This window comes from Aristolochia californica, unplaced genomic scaffold (genome assembly GCF_029961685.1).
Source record: "Aristolochia californica isolate CCGP_79_NKW_82.1479 unplaced genomic scaffold, dmAriCali1.0.hap1 SCAF_1, whole genome shotgun sequence".
Classification (NCBI taxonomy): Eukaryota; Viridiplantae; Streptophyta; class Magnoliopsida; order Piperales; family Aristolochiaceae; genus Aristolochia; species Aristolochia californica.
In genome coordinates this window covers 36,862,346-36,873,857 of record NW_027181770.1, presented here as the reverse complement: position 1 = coordinate 36,873,857, position 11,512 = coordinate 36,862,346, and positions in this window count along the sequence as shown.

Genomic DNA, 11,512 nt, shown 5'->3' with positions numbered 1-11,512 from the left:
CTCAGTTAAAAATCCCTGCCTCCCCCTTTTTCCCGACGATTGCAAATCCTGATATATTAAAACTAAGAAGAGCTTACAATCCCAAAAATTTACAGAAACTCTTTGGAATTATCTAGCTCTACATTTGTGCATTGTGGATTTCCATTTTAGATGTACACTTTTTTCATAATTCAAAACTTTGAGTTTTCGCTCTCCCTTCATCCCGTAAACCAAAAAGGCAAATAGATCACAACAAAATGAAAATTTTGAAGTTCAAATACGAAAAAAATTTAAAACAACAACAAATGTAAGTAAAGAAAATTTATTCACACACCAAAAATGAACACAAAAGTTTTGTTGTCCAAGTTTGGGAAATTCCACTAGTTCAACCCCAACAGCTTTGAATTTTATACGAAAGAGATTTCCTCCACACAATATTTAAAAATGGATATGCATGTTTTGAACAAGTTAAAGATGAAAATCACCTATGGATCCAAAGCTTTTGAAGAGAATAACAAACGCTCATTAAATTCTCAAGTGAACGTACGGTGAGATATTTACCCGTGTCAAACAAGCCATTATTTTGCCCATCTACAAAAAGCTGACCCAACGATCATGGATGATTGTAAAGTGATTTATCATGCGTAAAGGGCTATATTACCCTAAGAAATGACTTATGAATTTGGAGTCAAGACTCAGTTAAAAATCCCTGCCTCCCCCTTTTTCCCGATGATTGCCAAACCTGATATATAAAAACTAAGAAGAGCTTACAATCCCTAAAAATTACAGACACTCTTTGGAATAATCTCGCTCTACATTTGTGCATTGTGCACTTCCATTCTATGTGTACTCTTTTTTCTTAAAACAAAACTTTGAGTTTTCGCTCTCCCTTCATCCCGTAAACCGAAAAGACAAATAAATCACAACAAAATGAAAATTTTAGAGTTCATGTACAGAAAAAAATTTATAAAAATAAAAAATGAAAGTAAAGAAAATTTATTCACACACCACAAATGAAGAAAAAAGTTTTGTTTTCCAAGTTTGGGAAATTCCACTAGTTCAACCCCAATGGCTTGGAATTTTATCGGAAAGAGATTTCCTCCACACATGCTTTAAAAATGGAAATGCATGTTTTAAACATGTTAAAGATGCAAATCACCTTTGGATCCAAAGCTTTTGAAGAGACTAACAAACGCTCATTAAATTTTCAAGTGAACGTGCGGTGGGATATTTACCCGATTCAAACAAGCCATTATTTTGCCCATCTACAAAAAGCTGACCCAACTACATGGATGATTCTAAAGTGATTTATCTTGCGTAACGGCTTAAATTACACTGAGAAATGACTTATGGATTGTGAGTCAAGACTAAGTTAAAAATCCCTGCCTCCCCCTTTTTCCCGACGATTGCAAAACCTGATATATAAAAACTAAGAAGAGCTTACAATCCCTAAAAATTACAGAAACTCTTTGGAATTATCTTGCTCTACATTTTTGCATTGTGCATTTCCAATCTACATGTACTCTTTTTTCTTAAAACAAAACTTTGAGATTTCGCTCTCCCTTCATCCCGTAAACCAAAAAGGCAAATAGATCACAACAAAATGAAAATTTTTCAGTTCAAGTACAGAAAAAATTTAAAACAATAACAAATGTAAGTAAAGAAAATTTATTCACACACCACAAATGAAAACAAAATTTTTGATGTCCAAGTTTGGGAAATTCCACTAGTTCAACCCCAACAGCTTGGAATTTTATAAGAAAGAGATTTCCTCCACACATGCTTAAAAAATGGATTTGCATCTTTTAAACATGTTAAAGATGCAAATCACGTATGAATCCAAAGCTTTTGAAGAGATTAAAAAACGCTCATTAAATTCTCAAGTGAACGTGCGGTGGGATATTTACCTGAGTCAAACAAGCCATGATTTTGCCCATCTACAAAAAGCTGACCCAACGATCTTGGATGATTGTAAAGTGATTTATAATGCATAACGGGCTAAATTACCCTAAGAAATGACTTATGGATTGGGAGTCAAGACTCAGTTTAAAATCCCTGCCTCCCCCTTTTTCCCGACGATTGCAAAACCTGATATATCAAAACTAAGAAGAGCTTACAATCCCTAAAAATTACAGAAACTCTTTGGAATTATCTCTCTCTACATTTGTGCATTGTGCATTTCCATTCTACATGTACTCTTTTTTCTTAAAATAAAACTTTGAGTTTTCGCTCTCCCTTCATTCCGTAAACCAAAAAGGCAAACAGATCACTACAAAATTAAAATTTTAGAGTTCATGTACGGAAACAAATTTAAAACAACAACAAATGTAAGTAAAGAAAATTTATTCACACACCACAAATGAAAACAAAAGGATTTTTGTCAAACTTTTGGAAATTCCACTAGTTCAACCCCAACACCTAGGAATTTTATAAGAAAGAGATTTCCTCCACACATGCTTAAAATATGGATTTGCATGTTTTAAACATGTTAAAGATGCAAATCACCTATGGATCCAATGCTTTTGAAGAGAATAACAAACGCTCATTAAATTCTCAAGTGAACGTGCGGTGGGATATTTACCTGAGTCAAACAAGCCATTATTTTGCCCATCTAAAAAAAGCTGACCCAACGATCTTGGATGATTGTAAAGTGATTTATCATGCGTAACAGGCTATATTACCCTTAGAAATGACTTATGGATTGGGAGTTAAGACTCAGTTAAAAATCCTAGCCTCCCCCTTTTTCCCGACGATTGCAAAACTGATATATAAAAACTAAGAAGAGCTTACAATCCATAAAAATTACAGAAACTCTTTGGAAATATGTCTCTCTACATTTGTGCATTGTGCATTTCCATTCTACATGTACTTTTTTTTCTTAAAACAAAACTTTGAGTTTTCGCTCTCCCTTCATCCCGTAAACCAAAAAGGCAAATAGATCGCTACAAAATGAAAATTTTAGAGTTCATGTAAGGAAAAAAATTTAAAACAACAACAAATGTAAGAAAAGAAATTTATTCACACACCAGAAATGAACACAAAATTGTTGTTGTCCATGTTTGGAAAATTTCACTAGTTCAACCCCAACAGCTTGGAATTTTAGAAGAAAGAGATTTCCTCCACACATGCTTAAAAAATAGATTTGCATGTTTTAAACATGTTAAAGATGCAAATAATCTATGGATCCAAAGCTTTTGAAGAGAATAACAAACGCTCATTAAATTCTCAAGTGAACGTGCGGTGGGGTATTTACCCAAGTCAAACAAGCCATTATTTTGCCCATCTAAAAAAAGCTGACCCAACGATCTTGGATGATTGTAAAGTGATTTATCATGCGTAACAGGCTATATTACCCTTAGAAATGACTTATGGATTGGGAGTTAAGACTCAGTTAAAAATCCTAGCCTCCCCCTTTTTCCCGACGATTGCAAAACTGATATATAAAAACTAAGAAGAGCTTACAATCCATAAAAATTACAGAAACTCTTTGGAAATATGTCTCTCTACATTTGTGCATTGTGCATTTCCATTCTACATGTACTTTTTTTTCTTAAAACAAAACTTTGAGTTTTCGCTCTCCCTTCATCCCGTAAACCAAAAAGGCAAATAGATCGCTACAAAATGAAAATTTTAGAGTTCATGTAAGGAAAAAAATTTAAAACAACAACAAATGTAAGAAAAGAAATTTATTCACACACCAGAAATGAACACAAAATTGTTGTTGTCCATGTTTGGAAAATTTCACTAGTTCAACCCCAACAGCTTGGAATTTTAGAAGAAAGAGATTTCCTCCACACATGCTTAAAAAATAGATTTGCATGTTTTAAACATGTTAAAGATGCAAATAATCTATGGATCCAAAGCTTTTGAAGAGAATAACAAACGCTCATTAAATTCTCAAGTGAACGTGCGGTGGGGTATTTACCCAAGTCAAACAAGCCATTATTTTGCCCATCTACAAAAAGCTGACCCAACGATCATGGATGATTGTAAAGTGATTTATCATGCGTAACGGGCTATATTACAATAAGAAAGGACTTATGGATTGGGAGTCAAGACTCAGTTAAATGTCCCTGCCTCCCACTTTTTCCCGACGATTGCAAAACCAGATATATAAAAACTAAGCAGAGCTTATAATCCCTAAAAATTATAGAAACTCTTTGGAATTATGTCGCTCTACATTTGTGCATTGTGCATTTTCTTTTTAGATGTACACTTCTTTCATAAATCAAAACTTTGAGTTTTTGCTCTCCCTTCATCCCATAAACCAAAAACGCAAATAGATCACTACAAAATTAAAATTTTAGAGTTCATGTACGTAAAAAGATTTAAAACAATAACATAAAAAAATTAAAACAATAACAAATGTAAGTAAAGAAAATTGATTCACTCACCACAAATGAACACAAAATATTTTTTGTCCAAGTTTGGGAAATTCCACCAGTTCAACCCCAACAACTTGGAATTTTATAAGAAAGAGATTTCCTCCACACATGCTTAAAAAATGGATTTGCATGTTTTAAACATGATAAGGATGCAAATCACCTATGGATCCAAAGCTTTTGAAGTGAATAACAAACGCTCATTAAATTCTCAAGTGAACGTGCGGTGGGATATTCACCCGATTCAAACAAGCCATTATTTTGCCCATCTCCAAAAAGCTGACCCAACGATCATGGATGATTGTAAAGTGATTTATCATGCGTAACGGGCTATATTACCCTAAGAAATGACTTATGGATTGGGAGTCAAGGCTCAGTTAAAAATCCATGCCTCCCCCTTTTCCCGATGATTGCAAAACCTGATATATAAAAACTATGAAGAGCTTACATTCCCTAAAAATTACAGAAACTCTTTGGAATTATCTCTTTGTACATTTGTGCATTGTGCATTTCCATTCTACATATACACTTTTTTCTTAAAACAAAACTTTGAGTTTACGCTCTCCCTTCATCCCGTAAACCAAAAAGGCAAATAGATCACAACAAAATGAAAATTTTGCAGTTCATGTACGGAAAAAATTTAAAACAATAACAAATATAAGTAAACAAAATTTATTCACACACCACAAATGGACACAAAAGTTTCGTTGTCCAAGTTTGGGAAATTCCTCTAGTTCAACCCCAACAGGTTGGAATTTTATAGGAAAGAGATTTCCTCCACACATGCTTTAAAAATGGATATGCATGTTTTAAACATGTTAAAAATACAAATCACCTGTGGATCCAAAGCTTTTGAAGAGAATAACAAACGCTTATTAAATTCTCAACTGAACGTGCGGTGGATATTTACCCGAGTCAAACAAGCCACTTTTTTGCCCATCTACAAAAAGCTGACCCAACGATCATGGATGATTGTAAAGTGATTTATCATGCGTAACGGCCTATATTAACCTAAGGAATGACTTATGGATTGGGAGTCAAGACTCAGTTAAAAATCCCTGCCTCCCCCTTTTTCCCGACGATTGCAAAACCTGATATATAAAAACTATGAAGAGCGTACAATCCCTAAAAATTACAGAAAATCTTTGGAATAATCTCGCTCTATATTTGTGCATTGTGCATTTCCATTCTACATGTACTCTTTTTTCTTAAAACAATAGTTTGAGTTTTCGCTCTCCCTTCATCCCGTAAACCAAAAAGGCAAATAGGTCACAACAAAACTAAAAGTTTGGAGTTCTAGTACGGAAAAAATTTAAAACAATAACAAATGTAAGAAAAGAAAATTTATTCACACACCACAAATGAACATTAATTTTTGTTGTCCAAGTTTGGAAAATTCTACTAGTTCAACCCCAACTGCTTGGAATTTTATAGGCAAGAGATTTCTTCCACACATGCTTTAAAAATGGATATGAATGTTTTAAACATGTTAAAAATGCAAATCACCTATGAATCCAAAGCTTTTGAAGAGAATAACAAACGCTCATTAAATTCTCAACGGAACGTGCGGTGGATATTTACCCAAGTGAAACAAGCCATTATTTTGCCCATCGACAAAAAGCTGACCCAACGATCATGGAAGATTGTAAAGTGATTTATCATGCGTAACGGGCTATATTACCCTAAGAAATGACTTATGGATTGGGAGTCAAGTCTCAGTTAAAAATCCCTGCTTCCCCCTTTTACACGACGATTGCAAAACCTGGTACATAAAAACTACGAAGAGCTTACAATCCCTAAAAATTACAGAAACTCTTTGGAATTATCTCTTTGTACATTTGTGCATTGTGCATTTCCATTCTACATATACTCTTTTTTCTTAAAACAAAACTTTGAGTTTACGCTCTCCCTTCATCCCGTAAACCAAAAAGGCAAATAGAACACAACAAAATGAAAATTTTGGAGTTCAAGTACGGAAAAAATTTAAAACAATAACAAATGTAAGTAAAGAAAATTTATTTACACACCACGAATGAACACAAAAGTTTTGTTGCCCAAGTTTGGGAAATTCCACTAGTTCAACCCCAACAGCTTGGAATTTTATAGGAAAGGGATTTCCTCCACACATGCTTTAAAAATGGATATGCATGTTTTAAACATGTTAAAAATGGAAAATCACCTGTGGATCCAAAGCTTTTCAAGAGAATAAGAAACGCTCATTAAATTCTCAATTGAACATGCGGTGGGTATTTACCCGAGTCAAACAAGCCATTATTTTGCCCAGCTACAAAAAGCTGACCCAACGATCATGGATGATTGTCAAGTGATTTATCATGCGTAAAGGGCTATATTACCCTGACAAATGACTTATGAATTGGGAGTCAAGACTCAGTTAAAAATCCCTGCCACCCCCTTTTTCCCGACGATTGCAAAACCTGATATATAAAAACTAAGAAGAACTTACAATCCCTAAAATTTACAGAAACTCTTTGGAATTATCTCTCTCTACATTTGTGCATTGTGCATTTCCATTCTACATGTACTCTTTTTTCTTAAAACAAAACTTTAAGTTTTTGCTCTCCCTTCATCCCGTAAACCAAAAAGGCAAATAGATCACAACAAAATGAAAATTTTGGTGTTCAAGAACGGAAAAAATCTGAAACCATAACAAATGTAAGTAAAGAAAATTTATTTACACACCACAAATGAACACAAAAGTTTTGTTATCCAGGTATGGGAAATTCCACTAGTTCAACCCAAACAACATGGAATTTTATAGGAAAGAGATTTCCTCCACACATGCTTTAAAAATTGATATGCATGTTTTAAACATGTTAAAGATGCAAATCACCTATGGATCCAAAGCTTTTGAAGAGAATAACAAACGCTCATTAAATTCTCAAGTGAACGTGCGGTGGGATATTTAACCAAGTCAAACAAGCCATTATTTTGTCCATCTACACACACCTGACCCAACGATCATGGATGATTGTAAAGTGATTTATCATGCGTAACGGGGTATATTACCCTGGGAAATGACTTATTGAATGGGAGTCAAGACTCAGTTAAAAATCCATGCCTCCCCCTTTTTCCCGACGATTGCAAAACCTGATATATAAAAATTAAGAAGAGCTTACAATCCCTAAAAATTACAGAAACTCTTTGGAATAATCTCTCTCTACATTTGTGCATTATGCATTTCCATTCTACATGTACTCTTTTTTCTTAAAACAAAACTTTGAGTTTTCACTCTCCCTTCACCCTGTAAACTAAAAAGGCAAATAGATCACAACAAAACTAAAATTTTGGAGTTCAAGTACGGAAAAAATTTAAAACAATAACAAATGTAAGAAAAAAAAATTTATTCACACACCACAAATGAACACAAAATTTTTGTTGTCCGTGTTTGGAATATTCCACTAGTTCTACCCCAACTGCTTGGAATTTTATAGGAAAGAGATTTCCTCCACACATGCTTTAAAAATTGATATGCATGTTTTAAACATGTTAAACATCCAAATCACCTACGGATCCAAAGGTTTTGAAGAGAATAACAAACGCTCATTAAATTCTCAATTGAACGTGCAGTGGATATTTACCCGAGTCAAACAAGCCATTATTTTGCCCAACTACAAAATGCTGACCCAATGATCATGGATGATTGTAAAGTTATTTATCATGCGTAACGGGCTATATTACCCTAAGAAACGACTTATGGATTGGGAGTCAAGACTCAGTTAAAAATCCCTGCCTCCCCCTTTTTCCGGACGAAAGCAAAACTTGATATATAAAAACTAAGAATAGCTTACAATCCCTAAAAATTACAGAAACTCTTTGGAATTATCTCGCTCTACATTTGTGCATTGTGCATTTCCATTCTACATCTACTCTTTTTTTTAAAACAAAAGTTTGAGTTTTCGCTCTCCCTTCATCCCGTAAACCAAAAAGGCAAATAGATCACAACAAAATTAAAATTTTTGAGTTCAAGTACGGAAAAAATTTAAACCACTAACAAATGTAAGTAAAGAAAATTTATTCACGCACCACAAATGAACACAAAAGTTTTGTTGTCCAAGTTTGGAAAATTCCACTAGTTCAACCCCAACTGCTTGGAATTTTATAGGCAAGAGATTTCCTCCACACATGCTTTAAAAATTGATATGAATGTTTTAAACATGTTAAAAATGCAAATCACCTATGGATCCAAAGCTTTTGAAGAGAATAACAAACACTCATTAAATTCTCAACGGAACGTGCGGTGGATATTTACCGGAGTGAAACAAGCCATTATTTTGCCCATCGACAAAAAGCTGACCCAACGATCATGGAAGATTGTAAAGTGGTTTATCATGCGTAACTGGCTATATTACCCTAAGAAATGACTTATGGATTGGGAGTCAAGTCTTAGTTAAAAATCCCTGCTTCCCCCTTTTTCACGAGGATTACAAAACCTGGTATATAAAAACTACGAAGAGGTTACAATCCCTAAAAATTACAGAAACACTTTGGAATTATCTCTCTCTACATTTGTGCAATATGCATTTCCATTCTACATGTACTCTTTTTTCTTAAAACAAAACTTTGAGTTTTCGCTCTCCCTTCATCCCGTAAACCAAAAAGCCAAATAGATCACAACAAAATGAAAATTTTGGAGTTCAAGTACGGAAAAAATTTAACACTATAACAAATGTAAGTAAAGAAAATTTATTCACACACCACAAATGAACACAAAATTTTTGTTGTCCAAGTTTTGGAAATTCCACGAGTTCAACCCCAACAGCTTGGAATTTTATAGGAAAGAGATTTCCTCCACACATTCTTTAAAAATGGATGTGCATGTTTTAAACGTGTTAAAGATGCAAATCACCTATGGATCCAAAGCTTTTGAAGAGAATAACAAACGCTCATTAAATTCTCAACTGAACGTGCGGTGGAAATTTTCCCGGGTCAAACAAGCCATTATTTTGCCCATCTACAAAAAGCTGACCCAACGATCATGGATGATTGTAATGTGATTTATCATACGTAACGGGCTATATTACCCTAACAAATGACTTATGGATTGGGAGTCAAGACTTAGTTAAAACCCTACCGCCCCCCTTTTCCCGACGATTGGAAAACCTGATATATAAAAACTAAGAAGAGCTTAGAATCCCTAAAAATTACAGAAACTCTTTGGAATTATCTCGCTCTACATTTGTGCACTCTGCATTTTCATTTTACATGTACACTTTTTTGATAAATCAAAACTTTGAGTATTCGCTCTCCCGTCATCCCGTAAACCAAAAAGGAAAATAGACCACAACAAAATGAAAATTTTAGAGTTCATGAACAGAATAAAATTTAAAACAATAACAAATGTAAGTAAAGAAAATTTATTCACACACCACAAATGAACACAAAAGTTTTGTTGTCCATGTTTGGGAAATTCCACTAGTTCAACCCCAACTGCTTGGAATTTTATAAGAAAGTGATTTCCTCCACACATGCATAAAAAATGGATTTGCATGTTTAAAACATGTTAAACATGCAAATCACCTTTGGATCCAAAGCTTTTGAAGAGAATCACAAACGCTCATTAAATTCTCAACTGAACGTGCCGAGGGATATTTACCCAAATCAAACAAGCCATTATTTTGCCCATCTACAAAAAGCTGACCCAACGATCATGGATGATTGTAAAGTGATTTATCATGCGTAATGGGCTATATTACCCTAAGAAATGACTTATGGAATTGGAGTCAAGACTCAGTTAAAAATCCCTGCCTCCCCCTTTTTCCCGACGATTGCAAAACCTGATATATGAAAACTTAGAAGGGCTTACAATCCAAAAAAATTACAGAAAATCTTTGGAATTATATCTCTCTACATTTTTGCATTGTGCATTTCCATTCTACATGTACTCTTTTTTCTTAAAACAAAACTTTCAGTTTTCGCTCTCCGTTCATCTCCAAAACCAAAAAGGCAAATAGATCACAACAAAATGAAAATTTTGGAGTTCAAGTATAGAAAAAATTTAAAACAATAACAAATTTAAGTAAATAAAATTTATTCACACACCACAAATGAACACAAAAGTTTTGTTGCCCACGTTTGGGAAGTTCCACTAGTTCAACCCCAACAGCTTGGAATTTTATAGGAAAGAGATTTCCTCCACACATGCTTTAAAAATGGATATGCATGTTTAAAACATGTTAAAGATGCAAATCACCTATGGATCCAAAGCTTTTGAAGAGAATAACAAACGCTCATTAAATTCTCAACTAAACGTGCGGTGGGATATTTACCCGAGTCAAACAAGCCATTATTTTGCCCATCTACAAAAAGCTGACCCAACGATCATGGATGATTGTAAAATGATTTATCATGCATAACGGCGTATATTACCCTAAGAAATGACTTATGGGTTGGGAGTCAAGACTCAGTTAAAAATCCCTGCCTCCCCCTTTTTTCCAGACGATTGCAAAACCTAATATATAAAAACTAAGATTAGCTTATAATCCCTATAAATTACATTAACTCTTCGGAATTATCTCGCTCTACATTTGTGCATTGTGCATTTCCATTCTACATGTACTCTTTTTTCTTAAAAAAAAACTTTAAGTTTTCGCTCTCCGTTAATCCCGTAAACCAAAAAGCAAAATAGATCACAACAAAAAGAAAATTTTGGAGTTCAAGTACGGAAAAAATTTTAAACAATAACAAATGTAAGTAAAGAAAATTTATTCACACCCCACAAATGAACACAAAAGTTTTGTTGTCCAAGTCTGGGAAATTCCACTTGTTCAACCCCAACAGCTTGGAATTTAATAGGAAAGAGATTTCCACCACACATGCTTTAAAAATGGATATGCATCTTTTAAACATGTTAAAGATGAAAATCACCTATGGATCCAAAGCTTTTGAATAGAATAATAAACGCTCATTAAATTCTCAACTGAATGTGCGGTGGGATATTTACCCGAGTGAAACAAGCCATTATTTTGCCCATCTACAAAAAGCTAACCCAACTATCATGGATGATTTTAAAGTGATTTATCATGCCTAATGGGCTATATTACCCTAACAAATGACTTATGGATTGGGAGTCAAGACTCAGTTAAAAATCCCTGCCTCCCCCTTTTTCCAGACGATTGCAAAACCTGATATAT